The sequence below is a fragment of the Bombina bombina genome, chromosome 11 (assembly GCF_027579735.1).
Source record: "Bombina bombina isolate aBomBom1 chromosome 11, aBomBom1.pri, whole genome shotgun sequence".
Taxonomy (NCBI): Eukaryota; Metazoa; Chordata; class Amphibia; order Anura; family Bombinatoridae; genus Bombina; species Bombina bombina.
The window spans coordinates 67,986,127-68,011,605 of record NC_069509.1 but is presented as its reverse complement, the minus strand read 5'-3'; the positions used below and the strand labels follow the sequence as shown (position 1 = coordinate 68,011,605).

General features: G+C 38.3%; 1 protein-coding gene across 1 annotated transcript in view; it reads left to right on the top strand.

Moving 5' to 3' along the window:
- The first annotated feature begins 24,570 nt into the window (after nucleotides 1-24,570).
- Nucleotides 24,571-25,479, top strand: part of LOC128641879 (somatostatin receptor type 5) — a 97,802-nt gene continuing 96,893 nt past the window's right edge. The window contains exon 1 of the mRNA XM_053694444.1: nucleotides 24,571-25,283. The gene's annotated coding sequence lies outside the window, so the exon portion shown is untranslated. The remainder of the gene's footprint in view (nucleotides 25,284-25,479) is intronic.

The following is a 25,479-nucleotide window of genomic DNA, read 5'->3' as shown; positions in this document are numbered from 1 at the left end:
TTAAAGTGCAATTCATATGTGGCATATATATCCAGTGATCTTATAAAACTAGTGACATAATTAAGGTGGAAATGGATCTATAACCAAACAATATATATAAATGTATTGCTCCCTAAGTTACTAAAACATGAAGCACACACTCTGCAGCAATATGTGGATAAAAGCATTGAATACATAGGAAACGACAGTGCAGTATAGCTCAGTCATATCTAAACATTTTCGTATATTAAACGTAGCAATTGTTTGTAACAATATCACAATGTGCATCCACCATTACTCACCACGCTGGAGTCGGCGTGGAACGGTGGGTGTCGTCACCATTAGATATCAACCATACGCCCTTCTCATGTGACGCGGACTCAGTCAATCAGGTAACTGCATTAGGCATTACCATAGCAACATAATGCTTAGGAATTTCACCTACTCAGAGCGGAGCGCAGCATTGCGGCAAACACACAGTGTCATCTTGGTTGCTATAGCAACGTCAAATGCAGCCATGATAATCCCAACCCCATCTATCCACTGTATCCAGGCCCTCCAAAGTGGAACACACTACTAGATGGAAATTATATTACAGTGTTAAAACAAGTGTGACATGTTAAAGTTATAAATGCTAACCCTCATGTGGAAGTACTGTAACTAATTAATGCAGCCATCACTCAAAAATAGCCAAGATGGCATCTTTCTCGCCTCTCTAAATATCTATACAGGAGGATCGCCATGATCTGCATAATATCCACAGGTAGCCTATCTAATCCTAGTCTGTAGATAAAAATCACAAATCTCAATTACACCAAGCGACCAGAACACTGTGAGCTAGAAGTGGCCAATTATGTTACTAGAGCCAATCACAAGTACAGGACGGCCTAAAACTAAATCTTGTACTGATAGAAAAGTGCCCAATTAGAGAGGTCTTTAATCATGGGTTCACTGTCTGTTAGTATCCACAGGCCTCTGAAAATTATACTCTAATCAAACCTCATATCTCAAGGAGTATGGTATCAGAGATTGGATCTAAATGTGGATTCTCAGCATCAACAGAGTCACTATAAAAAACAATGCCAATCAACATTGGCATTTAGTCCACCAGGTTGTACTGTTCCCAGTCTATGGAGCCATTTTGCTTCAATTTCCAGAAGTCTCTTCTTTCTATCCCCCCCTCGTCTCAGTGGTGGTACATGGTCAATCAATATGAAACGCAGATCTTTCACTGTATGATTCATCTGTACAAAGTGTCGTGCCACAGGTTGGTCTGATTTGCCCTCTTTCAGTGCCACTCTAATGGCACTCCTGTGGTTCGCCATCCGTCTTTTTATGTCATCATCCGTCTTACCGACGTAATATAATCCACATGTACAGTTCAGTAAATATACCACATATGGCGTAGAGCAGGTAAGCTGGAATTGAATTTTAAAGCTCTTGTTGGTATGAGGGTGGTGAAATGTTTTACTCTGTATCATTGCGTTACATGTCGTGCATCCTAGGCACTTAAAACATCCCAATCTCTTGGATTGTAGCCATGTATCCTTAGTATATGCATGTCTTGGGTCAGTACTCATTAAGAGATCTTGTAGATTATGTCCCCTTTTGTAACCCATCCTAGGGGAAGGGGTGTCTTTAAATGGCAACTCTGGATCCTATGCCAATATGTTCCAATGATCCTTCACTGATTTTGCAAAGATGTCAACAGTAGGTGAATACATAGTGATGCATGTCATAAGTTTCTCAATAGGTTTATTATCCCTGGTTTTCAGCAGTTGATCCCTTTCTGTTCCTTTGGCTATTCTATGTGCTTGTTGAATAACATCATATGTGTAGCCTCTTCATAGGAATTTACTAGACATCTCCAATTGCATATCAGCCTTCTCTTTTACAGAGTTGTTTCTCACTACTCTATATAATTGTGCCAATGGAATGGCTTTAATAAGAGATCTCGGGTGACTGCTACTTGCCAGCAAGAGAGAATTCCTGTCGGTGGGTTTCTGGTACATAGTCATTTCCAGGTGTCCATTATCTTTAAAGATTTTCAAGTCAAGGAAGTCAATAGACTCTTTATTGGCCACCATCTTAAATTTCACCGGATAAGAGAGATCATTAAGATTTTGTACCCATGTTTTCAAGTTATCTTCTGTTCCTCTCCAAAGAAGTAGAACATCATCAATGTACCTCATATATTAGCGCTGCGGAATCTGTTGGGGCTCTACAAATAACCGATGATAATAATAATAATATTTGGTCATTTCAGGACGATCATATACCATCATTATATTGGACTCAAAGTTCTCCATATACAGATTCGCATATGAGGGGGCCATGTTTGACCCAATAGCAGTCCCCGTGATTTGTTGGTAGTACTTTGATTCGAACCTGAAAAAGTTTAATGTTAGACACAGTTGAAGGATCTTGATGATATAATCACAGTCGGGTCCCACATAAGGGTATCTCAATAAGGCATCTTTAACCGCCATCATCCCTTCTTGATGAGGGATGATGGTATACAGACTTGTAACATCCATTGATACTCGATGGTCATCCTTTGAAATATCATGTATTAGTGAGAGTTGTCCCATTACATCAGTGGAGTCACGTACATATGATTTCATATGTCTGATTAGCGGCTGTAGAAACGAATCTATCCACTGTGCCAAGTGACTAAGTAGGGATCCTCTTGCAGACACAATTGGGCATCCAGGGGGTTTCTCCAAGCCCTTGTGCACTTTGGGTAGAGTGTACAATATAGGACAAATGGGGCATTGTACTCGTAACCATTCATACGTCTCCTTATTGATCCAACCGTTTGTCAAGCCATCCAGCAATGTTGTCTCAATCATTTCTTGGAACTGGTTAGTCGGATCCCTTAGTAGTGGGAGGTATACCTCATTATCCTCCAGTTGAGAGAGAATTTCCTCTCTATAATCGCTGTAATTCAGGACCACGATTGCTCCGCCTTTATCTGCTTTGCGAATCACGATGTTTGGATCTTGTGACAAGCTCTTGATCGCCATCCGTTCATCATTAGAAATATTCTGTCTGAATTTTTTCTCCGGCATTACTGCAATGTCCTGCAGAACCAATCTAGTGTATGTTTTTATACTCGCATATGTATGTTGAGGGTCAAATGTGCTCTTATTCTTAAATGTGGTCCCCATCTCATGGTGTTCCATCTTTTTAAAATGGTCTTTCAACTTGAGATTCCTTTTAAACTTTTGAATATCCAGCCATGTATCAAACTGATCTGGTTTATGCGTGGGAATAAACGTCAGATCTCTATTAAGATGTTTCTGTTCCGCATCAGTAAGCACACGATTAGACAGATTTAATACTATGTTCTCCTCATTCGTCCACCTCGTGGAGGTCTTCCAGTGAGTCCCACTCCTTCTTCGATGTGGTCTTCTTCCTTTTTTCGGTGGCTTGATCTTGTGGTAACCCCTAAAAAATGTGGTTCTGATGTTGAGGGTCCTGCATATTCATGTGTTCTTGGGGTATCTATATGAGAGCCTGAACTAGTATTAGCCGTGTTTAAATGTCTCCTAGTATATACCCTTTGGAGACGTGGTCGTCGTGGCCTAAAACTTTGCCTTTCTTCAGGGCTCAGTATCCACTTGTATACTTGTCTCTCCCTGTAATCCTCAATCACTTGTTGTACCTTTTTATATTTAAATGCCATTAGGGAATCTTTATATTCTTTTAACTTTTGTGCAAGTTTATTTAACCAGTTTTCACTCTGATCTTCTTGTAAAACAGGGCCCTTTGTGGTGTCAAATGTCACGATTTCATTCTTGACCTTATTTAGTAATGCTCTAACTTCCTCTACCACCAGAAGTACTAGATCTAAAGAGCACTTATTCAACACAGCACACCATTTTTTACAGAACTCACTATTGTTCCTCCCAATCGTGGGTACATTGTGAATCCTAAAGCCCTTTGGAATCATCTTGTTTTTATAATATTCGGATAGGTAGACACCATGTAGATGTAAATCCACTTCTCTTTTCTTCAATTTCAGTAAATTCAGATAGATGGTTTGGGCCGATTCTGTGTCTGCAGTGATCTCCTCATGTTCAAATAAGATCCTTGCTGCATCCACCTCTGTCAAGGAGATTGTTTCTGCTCCCTCTACATCCGGTGGTGCTGTTATAGTTAGGGCCTGTGAGGCACTAATCAATGGAGAAATGATTGAGACAACATTGCTGGAAGGCTTGACAAATGGTTGGATCAATAAGGAGATGTATGAATGGTTACGAGTACAATACCCCATTTGCCCTTTATTGTACTCTCTACCCAAAGTGCACAAGGGCTTGGAGAAACCCCCTGGATGCCCAATTGTGTCTGCAAGAGGATCCCTACTTAGTCACTTGGCACAGTGGATAGATTTGTTTCTACAGCCGCTAGTCAGACATATGAAATCATATGTACGTGACTCCACTGATGTATTGGGACAACTCTCACTAATACATGATATTTTGAAGGATGACCATCTAGTATCAATGGATGTTACAAGTCTGTATACCATCATCCCTCATCAAGAAGGGATGATGGTGGTTAAAGATGCCTTAATGAGATACCTTTATGTGGGACCCGACTGTGATTATATCATCAAGATCCTTCAACTGTGTCTAACATTGAACTTTTTCAGGTTCGAATCAAAGTACTACCAACAAATCACGGGGACTGCTATGGGGTCAAACATGGCCCCCTCATATGCGGATCTGTATATGGAGAACTTTGAGTCCAATATAATGATGATATATGATCGTCCTGAAATTACCAAATATGTGAGGTACATTGATGATGTTCTACTTGGATAGGAACAGAAGAGAACTTGAAAACATGGGTACAAAATCTTAATGATCTCTCTTATCCGGTGAAATTTAAGATGATGGCCAATAAAGAGTCTATTGACTTCCTTGACTTTAAAGATAATGGACACCTGGAAACAACTATGTACCAGAAACCCACCGAAGGGAATTCTCTCTTGCTGGCAAGTAGCAGTCACCCGAGATCTCTTATTAAAGCCATTCCATTGGCACAATTATATAGAGTAGTGAGAAACAACTCTGTAAAAGAGAAGGCTGATATGCAATTGGTGGAGATGTCTAGTAAATTCCTACGAAGAGGCTACATATATGATGCTATTCAACAAGCACATAGAATAGCCAAAGGAACAGAAAGGGATCAACTGCTGAAAACCAGGGATAATAAACCTATTGAGAAACGTATGACATGCATCACTATGTATTCACCTACTGTTGACATCTTTGCAAAATCAGTGAAGGATCATTGGGACATATTGGCATCGGATCCAGAGTTGCCATTTAAAGACACCCCTCCCCCTAGGATGGGTTACAAAAGGGGACGTAATCTACAAGATCTCTTAATGAATACTGACCCAAGACATACATATACTAAGGATACATGGCTACAATCCAAGAGATTGGGATGTTTTAAGTGCCTAGGATGCACGACATGTAACTCGATGATACAGAGTAAAACATTTCACCACCCTCATACCAACAAGAGCTTTAAAATTCAATTCCAGCTTACCTGCTCTACGCCATATGTGGTATATTTACTGAACTATACATGTGGATTATATTACGTCGGTAAGACGGATGATGGCATAAAAAGACGGATGGCGAACCACAGGAGTGTCATTAGAGTGGCACTGAAAGAGGGCAAATCAGACCAACCTGTGGCACGGCACTTTGTACAGATGAATCACACAGTGAAAGATCTGTGTTTCATATTGATTGACCATGTACCACCACTGAGACGAGGGGGGAATAGAAAGAAGAGACCTGCAAATTGAAGCAAAATGGATCCATAGACTGGGAACAATACAACCTGGCGGACTAAATGCCAATGTTGATTGGCATTGTTTTTTATAGTGACTCTGTTGATGCTGAGAATCCACATTGAGATCCAGTCTCTGATACCATACTCCTTAATATTTGAGGTTCGATTAGAGTATAATTTTCAGAGGCCTGTGGATACTAACAGACAGTGAACCCATCATTAAAGACTCTCTAATTGGGCACTTGTCTATTAGTACAAGATTTCGTTTTTTGACATGTTCCATCCTGTTAGTCCTTTTACATTAATCCAAGCAAGTTTTATAGAACAGTATGTGGGTATAATGATTAGGCCGTCCTGTACTTGTGATTGGCTCTAGTAACATAATTGGCCACTTCTAGCTCACAGTGTTCTGGTCGCTTGGTGTAATTGTGATTTGTGATTTTTATCTACAGACTAGGATTAGATAGGCTACCTGTGGATATTATGCAGATCATGGCGATCCTCCTGTATAGATATTTAGAGAGGCCATGAAGTTGCCATTTTGGCTTTCTTTGAGTGATGGCTGCATTAATTAGTTACAGTATGTCCACATGAGAGTTAGTATTTATAACTTTAACATGTCACACTTGTTTTAACACTGTAATATAATTGCCATCTAGTAGTGTGTTTTACTTTGGAGGGCCTGGATACAGTGGATAGATAGGGGTTGGGATTATCATGGCTGCGTTTGACGTTGCTATAGCAACCAAGATGACACTGTGTGTTTGCCGCAATGCTGCGCTCCGCTCTGAGTAGGTGAAATTCCTGAGCGTTATGTTGCTATGGTAACGCCTAATGCAGTTACCTGATTGACTGAGTCTGCGTCACATGAGAAGGGCGTATGGTTGATATCTAATGGTGACCACGCCCACCGTTCCACGCCGACTCCAGCGTGGTGAGTAATGGCAGATGCACATTGTGATATTGTTACAAACAATTGCTATGTTTAATATATGAAAATGTTTAGATATGACTGAGCTATACTGCACTGTTGTTTCCTATGTATTCAATGCTTTGATCCACATATTGCTGCAGAGTGTATGCTTCATGTTTTAGTAACTTAGGGAGCAATACATTTATATATATTGTTTGGTTAGAGATCCATTTCCACCTTAATTATGTCACTAGTTTTATAAGATCACTGGATATATATGTCACATATGAATTTCACTTTAACAATTTACTTAAGGGGATTTTGGTTTATTGTGTGTGTACAGATTTGATGATATGTTTATTTGCACAGGAGTTAATGTGATCTCTTACCTATCTGATATGTTGATTGGATATGGGGGAGGGGCTTGTTATTTACTTATACACTGTTTGTATCACATTTTGAGTTGTCTGAGGAAGGGGTGAATGCCCAGAAACGTCACTACCAAATAAAGTGTGCAGTGCTTAAATCCAGAGGGTGCATATTATTGGACTAGAGTGCAGAATAATTAGGCAAGTTGTATTTTTGAGGATTAATTTTATTATTGAACAACAACCATGTTCTCAATGAACCCAAAAAACTCATTAATATCAAAGCTGAATAGTTTTGGAAGTAGTTTTTAGTTTGTTTTTAGTTATAGCTATTTTAGGGGGATATCTGTGTGTGCAGGTGACTATTACTGTGCATAATTATTAGGCAACTTAACAAAAAACAAATATATACCCATTTCAATTATTTATTTTTGCCAGTGAAACCAATATAACATCTCAACATTCACAAATATACATTTCTGACATTCAAAAACAAAACAAAAACAAATCAGTGACCAATATAGCCACCTTTCTTTGCAAGGACACTCAAAAGCCTGCCATCCATGGATTCTGTCAGTGTTTTGATCTGTTCACCATCAACATTGCGTGCAGCAGCAACCACAGCCTCCCAGACACTGTTCAGAGAGGTGTACTGTTTTCCCTCCTTGTAAATCTCACATTTGATGATGGACCACAGGTTCTCAATGGGGTTCAGATCAGGTGAACAAGGAGGCCATGTCATTAGATTTTCTTCTTTTATACCCTTTCTTGCCAGCCACGCTGTGGAGTACTTGGACGCGTGTGATGGAGCATTGTCCTGCATGAAAATCATGTTTTTCTTGAAGGATGCAGACTTCTTCCTGTACCACTGCTTGAAGAAGGTGTCTTCCAGAAACTGGCAGTAGGACTGGGAGTTGAGCTTGACTCCATCCTCAACCCGAAAAGGCCCCACAAGCTCATCTTTGATGATACCAGCCCAAACCAGTACTCCACCTCCACCTTGCTGGCGTCTGAGTCGGACTGGAGCTCTCTGCCCTTTACCAATCCAGCCACGGGCCCATCCATCTGGCCCATCAAGACTCACTCTCATTTCATCAGTCCATAAAACCTTAGAAAAATCAGTCTTGAGATATTTCTTGGCCCAGTCTTGACGTTTCAGCTTGTGTGTTTTGTTCAGTGGTGGTCGTTTTCAGCCTTTCTTACCTTGGCCATGTCTCTGAGTATTGCACAACTTGTGCTTTTGGGCACTCCAGTGATGTTGCAGCTCTGAAATATGGCCAAACTGGTGGCAAGTGGCATCTTGGCAGCTGCATGCTTGACTTTTCTCAGTTCATGGGCAGTTATTTTGCGCCTTGGTTTTTCCACACGCTTCTTGCGACCCTGTTGACTATTTTGAATGAAACGCTTGATTGTTTGATGATCACGCTTCAGAAGCTTTGCAATTTTAAGAGTGCTGCATCCCTCTGCAAGATATCTCACTATTTTTGACTTTTCTGAGCCTGTCAAGTCCTTCTTTTGACCCATTTTGCCAAAGGAAAGGAAGTTGCCTAATAATTATGCACACCTGATATAGGGTGTTGATGTCATTAGACCACACCCCTTCTCATTACAGAGATGCACATCACCTAATATGCTTAATTGGTAGTAGGCTTTCGAGCCTATACAGCTTGGATTAAGACAACATGCATAAAGAGGATGATGTGGTCAAAATACTAATTTGCCTAATAATTCTGCACACAGTGTATATATATATATAAATATATATATATATTTTTTTTATATATATATATATACACACCCAAGGGTAAATCAAAAAGTAACGCAACTACGTTTGTAATTTTTGATCTATTAGTGATTGTGAATGTTCATGTACGATGTAATAGAGGTGTACTTACCCTACTAATTTATGCTTTTGGTTTTCAGATTGAGTGAATACAACCATGGATCCAAGGCTAAAATAAAGAGCTGTTATTGAATTTCTGACGAAAGAGGGTTGCACACCTAAAGAAATACATAATCGGTTGAAGAGATGTTATGAGGATGCTGTAGTGTACATTAGCAATGTTAGGCATTGGATGAAGAAGTTTCAAGAAGGAGAACCCAAAATTGCAGATAACATGAGAAGTGACTGTCCGTCAACATCAGTCACACAATTAACAGCGAAACCTACGTTACTACATTTATGAAGCTGAAGGAGGCCATCAGGAAGAAGAGACCACATCAAGACATTAATTCCATACAGAGCCATCACGATAATGCAAGACCACACACGTTATTGTTCACAATTTAGTTGATTGCCAAAATGGGATGGTCCTTGGTACCTCATCTACCGTACATACCTGATTTGGTACCTTTTTACTTCTTCCTGTTTGGGCCTATAAAGTACAGCCTACATGGTTTAAGATTTGACAACTCTGAAGAGGTTAAATCAGCTGTAAGGTCATGGGTCAGGATTCCAGAACTTTCCAAACTGGATTTGATACTTGGGTTTGACAAAGGCGCAAATGTCTTTTAAGTAAAGATGACTATGTTGAACAGTAGCTTCATGTACAGGAGACTTCAGGCTGTAAGATATGGAACTTTGCTTGAATCTGTTCATTATTAAAGTTGTGGTGACTGAGGAGGCATTACTTTTTAATTCACCCTCATATATATATATATATATATATATATATATGTGTGTGTGTGTGTGTGTGTGTGTATGTAAGTAACTCATACAGAACTATTTTAAAATAGGTATGCATAATTACAATTGCAAATTACAATTAGAATTTCAATGGTATAATAAGTCCATAGGGGATTCAATATTTTCCCATTGTGTGTCAATATGTGTAATTAATGCAGTCACTGATGCCTCTCGCCTTCTATGTGACCTCCCCATATATAGTTTTTGATCTCTACATCTTGGGAAGTATGTGGAAGAAAGATGTGCAACATGATTATAAAGTAGGAATAAAGCCTGCGCCCTCCCCAGCTTGCCAATCAATGGGAGCTAGGCTGGCTTGCTCAGTTGCCATTATGCATTCTCAGAGGCATTAACATTAAAAGGTCCTTACTCCAACATCATAAAAATTTAGTTCAATGTTTTTCTATATGTAATGTAACGGTAAATGTCAATGAATGATAAAGCATAGTATCACAGTATTTGATGAGAAAAGATGGCTCATATTATCACTGCTGAAAAAATATTTTTGATTCTAGAATCCATTCCATTCAGGGAGGTACAGCCAATGGGAAGTGTACCACCACTGTTAACGTCTATAATCATGTGCTCCCACAAAACACTGCAGGCTGGAATCCAGTAGCAGGGAGGTTGGGATGCAGAGTAACTTCTCCTTCCAACAGTAGGCATGGTAAGGAGAGGAAAGGTAGAAACTATTGAGTCCAACATGGTTAAGCAAAGAATAATCCAAGAAGTCAAGCCTAGGGTCAGCCATAAAATTATTCCAAACTTGACTTGGTACGAGGAGTTAAATCAAAGAGCACAGTCCTTGATGAGAACCTCAACCAACAGTCAAGGAGCTAGAGAACAACAGGAAGATTAGTGCAGGAAATACATAGACAGATACAGTAGGTAACCAAGAGCTAGGGAAGCTAGTGTTAGAATTTCCAAACAAAGAATGAGAGAAGCCAGTTGGATTTATAGGTTTAAGGGTGGAGTCCTCAAGACATAATCCAGAACATATCTGAGGACAAGCAGAAGGAAGGTCACCAATAAAAGGTATATAAGTCAGTACATTCCAGGCTGACAGGCGAAAGCGCACTCTTTACTGAAAGAGCTGAACAACTTCCAGGAGAATTCTCAGAGCCATTTAGGGCACCCGCGTTAAGCCTAGAAGAAACTAGCATGGAGAGCGCTATTCTTCTTCTTCTGCACGCTACCTATATCCAAGATAGCATGCCTGGCCTCCTGTAATTCATCCTGCAGTGCCGGATTAGCATGGTTCCTGCTCCAGTCTAACTGAAGTAAGTGCTCCTGGCATCCTTCAGAGTGTCCTGTGCTTTTTGGGTTAGCACACCTGGTATCCTGTATCGCATTATTTTCTGTTGAATTGGTGCAGTCCTTCTCCTGAAAGGCAATCCACAGGCAGACCATTGGAGAACAGGTCAGGTATCCTGATACTTGAGAGGACACTAGGTTTCCCATTCACTTAAATATTAAGGGATATTAAAAAGGGATATGAAGCAATAAGCAGTGGCATATACTTAACAAAAGCATTGCAATATGTATTATTCATAATTTTAAAAGGATTTTACCTTTCATTTATTTTTTTTTAACTTCATATTTGTAGTGTCCGTTACTTCCTGTTACAGTCCTACAAGGAGAATCTGTTCTCTGCAGGAAGGCATTTATAGCTTGATGTCATAAAATGTCTAGAGTAGCATGAACTTGTTTACTATTAAGTGAATATCAGATATACAAGTCAGATTTGCCCATGCTCAGCAGAGGCAGAATACAGCCTATGTTGCCAATATGTCAACTCTCATATTTACCAGAGGGCAGTGGCTACACTGAGAATTTCTAAGTGCTAATTTTTCAAGAAAACATGTAAGTTGCTTGCTTTTCTTTACACAATCTGTTTCTTTTCATGTTTATTTGGATTTAACATATTTGTTTTTACTAAAGGAGCACTATTTAATATCCCTTTAAACTGCTCAGTACAACTACAGTAGCAGTGGTACCACTCACCATGCTAATCTTTCTATTCCTGTGCAGCTTCTTCAAAAATTTCTCTTATTTTAATTATTTACGCGTACTGGTTAGTGAAACTCTGTATCTTCACCCTGTGCGCCAGAATCTTGGAATTTAACGGGATATAAAACCCATTTTTTGTTTGTGTGATTCAGACAGAGCATGCAATTTGAAACAATGTTCAAATTTCCTTTTATTATCAATATTTTCTTTTTTCTCTATGTATCTTTTGTTGAAAAGCTGAGATGTGTGCTTAGGAGCCGGCCCATTTCTTGAGCACTAGATGGCAGCACTATTTCCTGCTTTGTAATGCCCCATATGCCTACCTAGGTATCCCTTCAACACAGAATTGAATGGGAATCAAACAAATTTGATAATATAAGTAAATTGGAAAGTTGTTTCAAATTTTATGTTCTATCTGATTTCCAAAATAAAATTGGACTTTGTGTCCTTTTAATGCATATAACAGTGCTATCTAAATATCTTGTTCTAAATAAAATGACCTATTCCCCTTATATCTTCACTTTTATTAGACATGTAATAATATGTTTAACATGAGATCATGATATAAGACAGAGAATTACATTTACAAAACAAGGCAAATTAAAATGAGCAGATTGAAGCAATTATTAGTAAATTTAAGTCACTTGAAAATTCATATCTCTAATGGACCCCAACTGTAATATCTGCATGTAGATAATATTTCTATAATAAGCAAAGTTCAATATAGCTAAAAGCAAATGGCGTTATTATTTCGTCTGTGGAGGTAAAACTGGATTTAATTTTGTTACCATTAATTCCCAATGGGTACAGCTAATATAGACAATTTAAGGGACATGAAACTTCAAATTTCCTTTCATGATTTATATGGAACATGCATTTGTAAACATATTTTACGTTTACTTCTATTATCAATTTTGCTTCATTCTCTTGATATCCTTTCTTGAAGGGGCAGCAATGCACTACTAAGAGTTAGCTGAACAAATTGTTAAGCCAATCACGGGGCATAGTTGTGCAGCCGCCATTTAGCAGTTAACTCCCAGCTCCTGAGTCTAACTAAATATGCATTGCAACAAAGGATACCAAGAGAACGAAGCAAATTAGACGAATGAAGTCAAATGGAAAGGTGTTTAAAATTGTATGTTCTGCCAGAGTCCTTAAACAAAATTTTTGGGTTTCATGTACTTTTAATGTTAACAAAAGGCTTACGTTATAAGATTTGAGCAATTAAAAGAACCTATTTTTCAATGTTAAAATAACATACTTCTGTATGACTAAAATCCAACATTTCTTGCCTGACTGGGTGTTGCTACCATTAGTCATTAGTAACACTATAGCAGGATTGGACAGGGGACGATGGACAAATAAATGGTAAAACCCCCTGTATATCATAACAAACAACAGAGCTTATTAGACACAGTCTACTCCAGAATTGTTAGTGTTTAAAAAGATAGATAATCCCTTTATTTCCCATTCACCAGTTTTGCATAACCAACACGTTTATATTAATATACTTTTTACATCTGTAATTGCTTTGTCTCTAAGCCTTTACAGATTGCCCCCTTATCTCAGTTATTTTGCCAGACTTGCATTTTAGCCAATCAGTGCCCTCTCATAAATAACTCCACTGGCATGAGCACAATATTATCTATATGGTGCACAGGAACTAGCTCTTTCTAGCTGTAAAAACTGTCAAATGTATTCAGATAGAGGCGGCCTTCAAGGGCTTAGAAATAAGTATATGAGCCTACCTAGGTTTATCTTTCAACAAGGAATACTAAGAGAACAATGCAAAGTTGATGATAAAACTAAATTGGAAAGCTGTTTAAAATAACTTGCTCTATCTGAATTATGAAAGTTTAATTTTGACTAGACTGACCCTTTAACTAAACAATATCACTTCTTCATCCCATTCCTGCACCTTTTATTTGACACCTAATGGTATGAATGAATGAACAAATCGATTTAATCAAGCAATCATTCATTTTTCATCTGTTTCATCCAATAATGCATTTTGCTGTTCGTATATCAAACTACTCAACGAATCAGCATAATTTAGACAAATTTCCATTCATCCGTAGCCCGAATACATATCTCTAATATTTACATACTTTTATATTTACCTCTATTGTCAAATTGACTTAAAATATTTTGGTATCTTTTGTTGAAAAGCATGCCTTGGTAGGCTCAGGAGCAGCAGTGTACTACTGGGAGCCAGCTGCTGATTGATGGCTACACATATGCCTTTTGTCATTGACTCACAACGTATGTTCAGTTTTGTCCCCTTAAGAGCATTGCTGTTCTGGAAGTGACATTTTACTATGTGTGCAACTCCTTTGCAAGGGTTAAACATATAGTTAAAGGGACAGTCTACTCCAGGTTTTTATTGTTTAAAAAGATAGATAATCCCTTTATTACCTATTCCCAAGTTTTGCATAACCAGCACAGTTATATTAATATAGTTTTTACCTCTGTGATTACCTTGTATCTAAGCCTCTGCAGACTGCCCCCTTATTTCAGTTCTTTTGGCAAATTTGCATTTTGGACAATCAGTGCTGACTCATAAATAACTCATGGGGAGTGAGCACAATGTTATTTATAAGGCCCACATGAACTAGAACTTTCTAGCTGTGAAAAACTGTCAACGTGCTCTGAGATAAGAGGCGGCATTCAAGGGCTTAGAAATTAGCATATGAGCCTATCTAGATTCAGCTTTCAACAAATAATACCTAGAGAACAAATCATCATTTTGATAAAAGTAAATTGGAATGTTGTTTAATATTGCTTGCCCTATCTGAATCATGAAGGTTTAATATTGACAGACTGACCCTTTAAATGTAAGCAGTAGTGAAGTAATTAATTGCTCTCACACGTTACTGCGCTTTCTTTTTTGCACTTCTTTGTCCCTTTAAAGGATCATTCTAGTGCAAACATAAAATGCTCTAGTTCATTACAGCATTTTATTTTTAAACAAATTTCTATATTTTACTAACAATTTAATGCCTTCAAAACATACTGTCTAATTTGCAGTCCCGGAAAATCCCCATATGATCACTGATTCAAGTACTGTATATCCTAATACACACAGTAACACACCCACACACCTACACACACACTAACACACCCACACACCTACACACACACACACACACTAACACACCCACACTAACACACCCACACACTTACACACACACTAACACACCCACACTAACACACCTACACACACACTAACACACCCACACACCTACACACACACACACTAACACATACACACACTAACACATACACACACTAACACATACACACACTAACACATACACACACCAAAACACATACACACTCACATATACAAGCACATATTCTAACTATTACACAATACACCCACACACCAAAACAGATACACACTCACATATACAAAGACATATTCTAACTATTACACAATACACCCACACACCAAAACACATACACACTCACATATACAAACATATATTCTATTTCACAATACACCCACACACCAAAACAGATACACACTCACATATACAAACACATATTCTAACTATTACACAATACATCCACACACCAAAACACATACACACTCACATATACAAACACATATTCTAACTATTACACAATACACACACACACACACACCAAAACACATACACACTCACATATGCAAACACATATTCTAACTATTACACAATACACCCAGACACCAAAACACATACACACTCACATATACAAACACATATTCTAACTATTACACAATATACACAGACACCAACACACATCTGCAAACACAGTCTCACATACACTGTACACTATAACACACACATACACACACCAACACACACCGACACACCAAAGCACATACACACTGACATATACAAACACATATTCTAACAATTAAACAATATACTGTATACTCACTCCAACACACTTACACAAACACAGTCTAGCATAAACTATACACAGTAACACACACATACACACACCAACACACATACACAAAGTCTCACATACACTATAAACTGTCATACACACACCAACACACACATATTCATACAGTCTAACAATTAAACACTATAAACACATAGTCACAAACACATCCTATAGACTGACACACACACACTTTAAAACACATACACAAAGTCTAACAATTACAAACTATACACACACACCAACACACATACACAAACACAGTCTCACATACACTATACACTGTCACACACACCAACACACATACACAAACACAGTCTCACATACACTATACCCTGTTACACACACATACACACACCAACACACAAACACAGTCTCACATACACTTTACACTGTCATACAAATACAAACATCAGAATACATACACGCTCACATATACAAACACAGGTTCTAACAATTACACAAGACACATCAACACACATACACTATACACTGTCACACACATACACACACCAATACACACACATACACACACATACAGGGAGTGCAGAATTATTAGGCAAATGAGTATTTTGACCACATCATCCTCTTTATGCATGTTGTCTTACTCCAAGCTGTATAGGCTCGAAAGCCTACTACCAATTAAGCATATTAGGTGATGTGCATCTCTGTAATGAGAAGGGGTGTGGTCTAATGACATCAACACCCTATATCAGGTGTGCATAATTATTAGGCAACTTCCTTTCCTTTGGCAAAATGGGTCAAAAGAAGGACTTGACAGGCTCAGAAAAGTAAAAAATAGTGAGATATCTTGCAGAGGGATGCAGCACTCTTAAAATTGCAAAGCATCTGAAGCGTGATCATCGAACAATCAAGCGTTTCATTCAAAATAGTCAACAGGGTCGCAAGAAGCGTGTGGAAAAACCAAGGCGCAAAATAACTGCCCATGAACTGAGAAAAGTCACGCGTGCAGCTGCCAAGATGCCACTTGCCATCAGTTTGGCCATATTTCAGAGCTGCAACATTTTTGGAGTGCCCAAAAGCACAAGGTGTGCAATACTCAGAGACATGGCCAAGGTAAGAAAGGCTGAAAGACGACCACCACTGAACAAGACACACAAGCTGAAACGTCAAGACTGGGCCAAGAAATATCTCAAGACTGATTTTTCTAAGGTTTTATGGACTGATGAAATGAGAGTGAGTCTTGATGGGCCAGATGGATGGGCCCGTGGCTGGATTGGTAAAGGGCAGAGAGCTCCAGTCCGACTCAGACGCCAGCAAGGTGGAGGTGGAGTACTGGTTTGGGCTGGTATCATCAAAGATGAGCTTGTGGGGCCTTTTCGGGTTGAGGATGGAGTCAAGCTCAACTCCCAGTCCTACTGCCAGTTTCTGGAAGACACCTTCTTCAAGCAGTGGTACAGGAAGAAGTCTGCATCCTTCAAGAAAAACATGATTTTCATGCAGGACAATGCTCCATCACATGCGTCCAAGTACTCCACAGCGTGGCTGGCAAGAAAGGGTATAAAAGAAGAAAATCTAATGACATGGCCTCCTTGTTCACCTGATCTGAACCCCATTGAGAACCTGTGGTCCATCATCAAATGTGAGATTTACAAGGAGGGAAAACAGTACACCTCTCTGAACAGTGTCTGGGAGGCTGTGGTTGCTGCTGCACGCAATGTTGATGGTGAACAGATAAAAACACTGACAGAATCCATGGATGGCAGGCTTTTGAGTGTCCTTGCAAAGAAAGTTGGCTATATAGGTCACTGATTTGTTTTTGTTTTGTTTTTGAATGTCAGAAATGTATATTTGTGAATGTTGAGATGTTATATTGGTTTCACTGGTAAAAATAAATAATTGAAATGGGTATATATTTGTTTTTTGTTAAGTTGCCTAATAATTATGCACAGTAATAGTCACCTGCACACACAGATATCCCCCTAAAATAGCTATAACTAAAAACAAACTAAAAACTACTTCCAAAACTATTCAGCTTTGATATTAATGAGTTTTTTAGGTTCATTGAGAACATGGTTGTTGTTCAATAATAAAATTAATCCTCAAAAATACAACTTGCCTAATAATTCTGCACTCCCTGTATTCAAACACACAGTCTAACAATTACACGGTATAAACACACACCAACACACATACACACTCACATGCACACATACTATAAACTGCCACACACACATCAACACAAATACACAAACACACAGTCTAACAATTGCACACTATACATACAAACCAGCACACATACACAAACACACAATCTCACATACACATATGCTATCTACATACACAAACGCACACGTACATGCGCAAACATACAGTCTCACACACACTATACACACACACTATACACACACCGGCACACTTACACATAAACACACACCACCAAACCAACACACACATAAACAAAGACACACACTTATTCACTATTGACGTCTGTATATATATATTGAGACTGTTTTGAAAGGTTATAATAGTTGATGCCTTCAGTATATTTGTAGTTTATCATTATAATAAACAACTGGTGGCACCAGCATGTTTGTCTGTGGGGGCAATAAAACATCAGAATGTTTTTGTTTTCTTTTTTTTTTTTTTAAAGAAAACAATGTAGACTTCTGAGACTTCTTCAAACAATGAGAGCCACAGGGCCAAACAGCATAATGTTTATTTATAATTGTAACCAATGGATACAGACTCAGCCTGACCCTCTGCCATCGTCTGAATATGTCCTTTTATGATATATTCAATCCAGAGCTTGTTTCATGCAGCCTATTCAATAGACTCTGGCTTCATTTTGCATGTTTAATTCTGTGTGCTGAGTGGGTGAATTAATTATAATACACACTAGGAATCTGCAAGTGCTATGGATTGCAAACATACATTAGTATATAGAGTGTTGACACAGTGCAGCGCTATACGCTATGCTAACATCACATGGTCTAAAAATAGCATTAAAGGGACACTGTACCCAAAATTTTTATTTTTTAATTCAGAAAGAGCATGCAATTTTAAGCAACTTTCTAATTTACTCCTATTATCAATTTTTCCTCATTCTCTTGCTATCATTATTTGAAAAAGAAGGCATCTAAGCTTTTTTTTTGTTTCAGTACTCTGGACAGCAGTTTTTTATTGGTGGATGAATTTATCCACCAATCAGCAAGGACAACCCAGGTTGTTCACCAAAAATGGGCCGGCATCTAAACTTACATTCTTGCATTTCAAATAAAGATACCAAGAGAATGAAGAAAATTTGATAATAGGAGTAAATTAGAAAGTTGCTTAAAATTTCATGCTCTATCTGAATCACGAAAGAAAATTTTTGGGTATAGTGTCCCTTTAAATAAATGAGCACAATTTAAATATAAATAGATTCTCCTGAGGTGAGAAGCAGATACTTGCGTATATGAATCTGCTGGGTACTAAAGATCATCTATCAACTGCTTTAATAGTGGAATATATATACCTATGCATGCATGTGTATATATATATATATATATATATATATATATATATATATATACAGGTAGCCCTCAGTTTACGCTGGGGTTAGGTTCCAGAAGGAATGGTTGTAAATCGAAACCGTTGTAAATTGAAACCCAGTTTATAATTTAAGTCAATGGGAAGTGAGGGAGATAGGTTCCAGGCCCCTCTCAAAATTGTCATAAGTAACACTTAATACATTATTTTTAAAGCTTTGAAATGAAGACTTTAAATGCTAAACAGCATTATAAACCTAATAAAACAATCACACAACACAGAATATATAATTAAACAAAGTTAAATGAACAAAAACATTTGCTAAACAGCATTATAAACCTAATAAAATAATCACACAACAGAGACTTCACTTGCATTTTTCTGCAAACAGTTCTTTCTGTGCATTCCAATCTGGACTAATTTATAGACAGGAAGATCTTGTTCCTTCAAAATCTGCTCGATAGCTCAGGTCTGGTTAAACTGATTAATTTCAGCTTGCTTGGCTTTGCTGCAACACAAGCGGACAGCTCCACCTACTGGCTATTTTAATCAATGCACTGCTTCTCAATGCTTTTCAGTAGCAGTCACATGACTGGAAAAAAAGGTTGTTATTCTGAAACAGTGTAAATTGAACCGTTGTAAAACGAGGGCCATCTGTATATATACACACACACACACACACATATTTAGTTTTATATATATATATATATATATATATATATATATATATATATATATATATATATATATATATATATATATATATATATATAATATAAAGAGAGACAGGCAGGCAGAGATGGACTGATTTTACATAGCTCTCTGGGATCACCAGTACTATATGAAGCCCCCTATAAAGACAGTAAACAGTGAGTCTCGCAGAGGGATGTACACTGTTTTTAAGTATGTTAAAGGGACAGTCAAGTCCAATTTTTTTTTTCATGTTTTAAATAGGCAATGTAATTTTAAGCAACTTTCCAACTTACTTTTATCACCAATTTTGCTTTGTTCTCTTGGTATTCTTAGTTGAAAGCTAAACCTAGGAAGGCTCATATGATAATTTCTAAGCCCTTGAAGGCCGCCTCTTATCATATGCTTTTTTATTTGCTTTTCACAACAGGGGAGAGCTAGTTCATGTGAGCCATATAGGTAACACTGTGATCACGCCTGTGACTTGTGGCAGGCACTGCACTAATTGGCTAAAATGAAAGTCAATAGATAATAAATAAAATGCCATGTGATCAGGGGGCTGTCAGAAGATGCTTATATACAGTTAATCACAGAGGTAAAAAGTGTATTAATATAACAGTGTTGGTTATGCAAAACTGGGGAATGGGTAATAAAGGGATTATCTATCTTTTTAAACAACAAATATTCTGGTGTTGACTGTCCCTTTAAGGCAATGCATACATTACAATAGGACTCACAAAAAAAATCATAATTTAAAAATCATATAATTTGAGTAAATGAAATGCTGAAATTAAAATACACAGGTAAATCTGTATTGTTAAATAGCATTAGAAATCATAACATACTGTTATTCAAAAAACTTATTTTATGGAAAAATGAAAACTCATTGAAATTGCATATAAAAAATTATTTAATGTACACAGTAGAAGTAAAATAATAAAACTACACAGCATGGGCAAAATATGCTGTGAAATTCATACTTATGGAAATTAAAGTGCAGTGCATCCTCATTGTGAAATAAGCTTCCCTGGCTGTGCTAGCATTCCATGGGAGTAGCTGAAAGTTCTATGCCTGGTCTGGCATATTTTCAAAACATTTTCCCCTGCAGTTCTCGCTGTTGTTTTTTTTTCTGTTTTTTATTTTCAGACTAAAAAGTGTTGAGATTATTTTACAATACACATATTACCCTTCAAAGAAAAACACATGCATATGAAAATAGAGGCAATTGTAAATAATATAAGCTGAACATTTTTTTAATCTGTTTTGTATTGGCTGCTGTATATAATTTAAAAGCTGTTCCCCCTGCTAACTTCACTCTCCCCAGTAATTTTCCTTTACAGCAAACTTGTTACTTTTTATAGCAACTTGCAGGAACAGCCGATTTTTTAAGAGAATTCTTGAAGGGGTCTGTAAGTGTCGGCGAGACTTTTCCATCCCATCTAGAAAATTTTAGATAACCTTAGTATTATGGAGCAAAGAAAAAAAATATTAGTCCACTTCTTCTGTGTTTGTGTGTATGTGCATGTGTGTGTTTGTGTGCGTGTGTATGTGCGCATTTGCATGTGTTTGTGTGCATGCGTGTGTGTGTGCATGCGCATGTGTATATGTGCATGGGTGTGTGCGTGTGCATGTGTGTATGGGCATGTGTGTGTTGTGTGTATGTGTCTGTGTGCATGTGCGTGTGTTTGAGTGCATGCGTGTGTGTATGTGTGTGTTTGTGTGCATGTGTGTGTGTGTATGTGTGTTTGTGTGCATGTGTGTGTGTGTGCGTGTGTGTGTTTGTGTGCATGTATATGTGTGCATGTGCATGTGTGTGTTTGTGTGCATGTGTGTGCACACGTGTGTGTGTTTGTGTGCATGTGTGTGTTTGTGTGCATGTGTGTGTGTTTGTGTGCATGCACATGTGTATGTGTGTGTTTGTGTGCATGTGTGCATGTTTGTGTACATGTACATGTGTATGTGTGTGTTTGTGTGCATGTGTGTGGGCATGCACATGTGTATGTGTGTGTTTGTGTGCATGTTTGTGTACATGCACATGTGTATGTGTGTGTTTGTGTGCATGTGTGTGTGGGCATGCACATGTGTATGTGTGTGTTTGTGTGCATGTGTGTGCATGCGTGTGTGTATGTGTGTGTTTGTGTGCATGTGTGTGTGTGTATGTGCGTGTGTATGTGTGTTTGTGTGCATGTGTGTGTATGCATATGTGTATGTGTGTGTTTGTGTACATGTGTGTGTGCATGTGTGTGTGTATGTGTGTGTGTATATGTGCACGTGTGTTTGTGTGTGCATGCGCGTGTGTTTGTGTACACATGTGTGCATGCACGTGTGTTTGTGTGCATGTGTGTGTATGTGTGTTTGTGTGCATGTGTATGTCTGTGTTTGTGTGCATGTGTGTGTGTGTGCATGTGTATGTGTGTGTTTGGGTGCATGTGTGTGCATGCGTGTGTGTATGTGTGTTTGTGTGCATGTGTATGTCTGTGTTTGTGTGCATGTGTGTGTGTGTGCATGTGTATGTGTGTGTTTGGGTGCATGTGTGTGTGCATGTGTATATGTGTGTTTGTGTGCATGTGTGTGTGTGTGTGTGTTTGTGTGCATGCACATGTGTATGTGTGTGTTTGTGTGCATGTGCATGTGTGCATGCGCATGTGTGTGCTTGTGTGCATGTGTGTGCATGTGTGTGTGTATGTGTGTGTTTGTGTGCATGTGTTTGTGTATGCGCGTGTGTATGTGTGTGTTTGTGTGCATGTGTGTGTGTTTGTGTGCATGCACATGCGTACGTGTGTGTTTGTGTGCATATGTGTGTGTGCATGTGCATGTGTATGTGTGTGCTTGTGTGCATGTGTGTGCATGCGTGTGTGTATGTGTGTGTTTGTGTGCATGTGTGTGTGTATGCGCGTGTGTATGTTTGTGTGAATTTGTGTGTGTATGCGTGTGTTTGCGTGTGTATGCACATTTGTATGTGTGTGTTCGTATGCACGTGTGTATGTGTGTGTTTATGTGCATGTGTGTGTATGTATGTGTGTGTTTGTGTACATGCGCATGTGTATGTGTGTGTTTGTGTGCATGTGTGTGTGTACATGCACATGTGTATGTGTGTGTTTGTGTGCATGTGTGTGTGTGTGTGCATGTGTGTTTGTGTGTGTGCATGCGCATGTGTATGTGTGTGTGTACATGTGTGTGTGTGTGTGCATGTGTGTGTATGTGTGTGTTTGTGTGCATGTGTGTGTGTGCATGTGTGTTTGTTTGTGTGTGCATGCGCATGTGTATGTGTGTGTTTGTATACATATGTGTGTGTGTGCATGTATGTGTGTTTGTGTGCATGTGTGCATGTGTGTGTGTTTGTGTGCATGTGTGTGTTTGTGTGCATGTGTGTGTGCATGCGCATGTGTATATGTGTGTGTGAATGCGCATGTCTATGTGAGTGTTTGTGTGTGTGTGTGTGTATGTGTGTGTGTTTGTTTGCTTGTGTGCATGCGCGTGTGTGTGTTTATGTGCATGCGCGTGTTTGTGTGCATGTGTGTTTGTGTGCGTGTGCATATGTGAGTACACATTAGTATGTATAGATAGCTTTTATCTGAGGTACCATATGAGCACATAGTGGTGATAAATGGGATTGCAGGGATCATGCTTCTGATGCAAACAGCAGGCATAAATGGGGCTGCAAGTTATATGCTTCAGATCTGAGTTATACTACAGGCCAGGGGTTCGTAGTCCAGTTCTCAAGGAACCCTAACAGGCAAGCTTTTAAGTACTTACCCTTATTTGTCTCTTTATTTTATCTACACTTAAGGCACAGTAAAGTCAAAATTAAACTTTCATAACATATATAGATTATGTAATTTAAGCAACTTTGCAATTTACTGCTGTTGTCAAATTTGCTTAGTTTTCTTGGTATCCTTTGTTGAAAAGCATACCTAGGTAGGCTCAGAAGCATCAATGCACTCCTATGAGTCTAGGCTGATTGGTATAATTTGGATATATAGCTGCCATAATGAGGAAACCATGCATTTAATCAGAGGTATCATTTGGGCATTAGATAACGTAATTGGGCTTCATGGTGCATCTAACATAAGATCTCATTTGTTGAATATAGCTGACAATAAGGTGTTCTCAGAGGCCACACCTGCAATATAAATATCCTGTCAATTTAAATGTCAATTTATGCTAAATAAATAAAAACAGATAAATGCATAATTGTTGCCATGTTATGTGTCTAATTATACACATTTGCTTATAGTGTTTCTCTAAATTACATTTTTAAATAGTTGTTTTAAACATTTATTTGAAATAACAAATCTCATTGTCCAAGATCTGTAAAGGCTTGTAAAGGTCTGAAAGGTTTATAGCATACTACAGGTGTTTTTTTTTTTTTTTTTTTTTTGGGGGGGGTAATCATCAAGGGTTACCAACAATAAAAAAAATAACATAAACCATGTTATTACCTGAAAATTTATGATGTATACTGAATGACATAGCAGTGCACTATTCTCATCATTCACTGATCATCAATTGGCTTTCATGTTTTCCCTCAGGGGATGCTGGCTGGTTATATGGTTAAATGATCACTCCTGGCTTTTCAGCAACCTGTTGCCTCACAGAATTATACATTCACTGCTCTTTGACTCCTATCTATTGTAAAAGTGATTAGCTTTGCTAAAGGATCATTTCATCTGGGAATCTCCCATCCACCTGTGTCTGCCAAGTTTCAGCATCTCCATCCAGGATCTGAATAAGACTCACAGCTCAGTCAATCAATGCTGTGTGTGCATCAAACCTGCTGAGGAAGTGTTAAGGCTGTGTGTAAGCGGCTCCAGTCCTGTCCTGCAGCAGGAGAAAAACAGATTTGCTTTTCAATCACACACAGAGATATAAGTATACATTAGCAGCAACAACTAATCACAGCCCTAAAGCAACATTACCTACTGTGCATATAGCTCTGAGGCTGTAGAAGCTCTGTGCTCAGCCAGCAGTGATGCACTTCTGTTGCAGATGAGAAGCTGGAATAGCATTGCTTGGCAAGCACCCCATATCTTATCTACTTTTATCTACAGTGATAGGAAGAAGGGGATCTTGTGGGATTGATTTTTCTTCTTATTTAAGTTCCTGTCCAGATACAATTTGTCAGTGAAGTCTGCATGCAGGTTCTAGTCAAGAGATATACAGCACTAACCTCAAAGATGGGCATAGTATATTTAGCAACATAAAAGGGCTCAGTGTGCAGGAAGAGGGGAATTGCAGAAGTATCTGACAGGTGGGCTGCTACAACTACAGAAGGAACAATTCTACTGGTATTTTACAGAGATTGTGGCAGTGCAAACTTACTGGGGCACTCTCCAAATGCCAAGTTTCACCAGAAATGGGAACACATGAATTTCAAGAGCTGCAAATACAGGTAAGGAAAGTTTGGGATATCTTTAATACTTTCTAATTATTAGAACTTTAATACCAACCTGTTTACTCCGTGCAGAAATGATATATAAATCCATTAATATAAGTGAGATGCAATTTTAATTGACTAGCAAGATAGTGAATGCAAACAAATGCTTCCTTGTGTTTGCATAATGCTCTATAATCATTACTCATTTCTA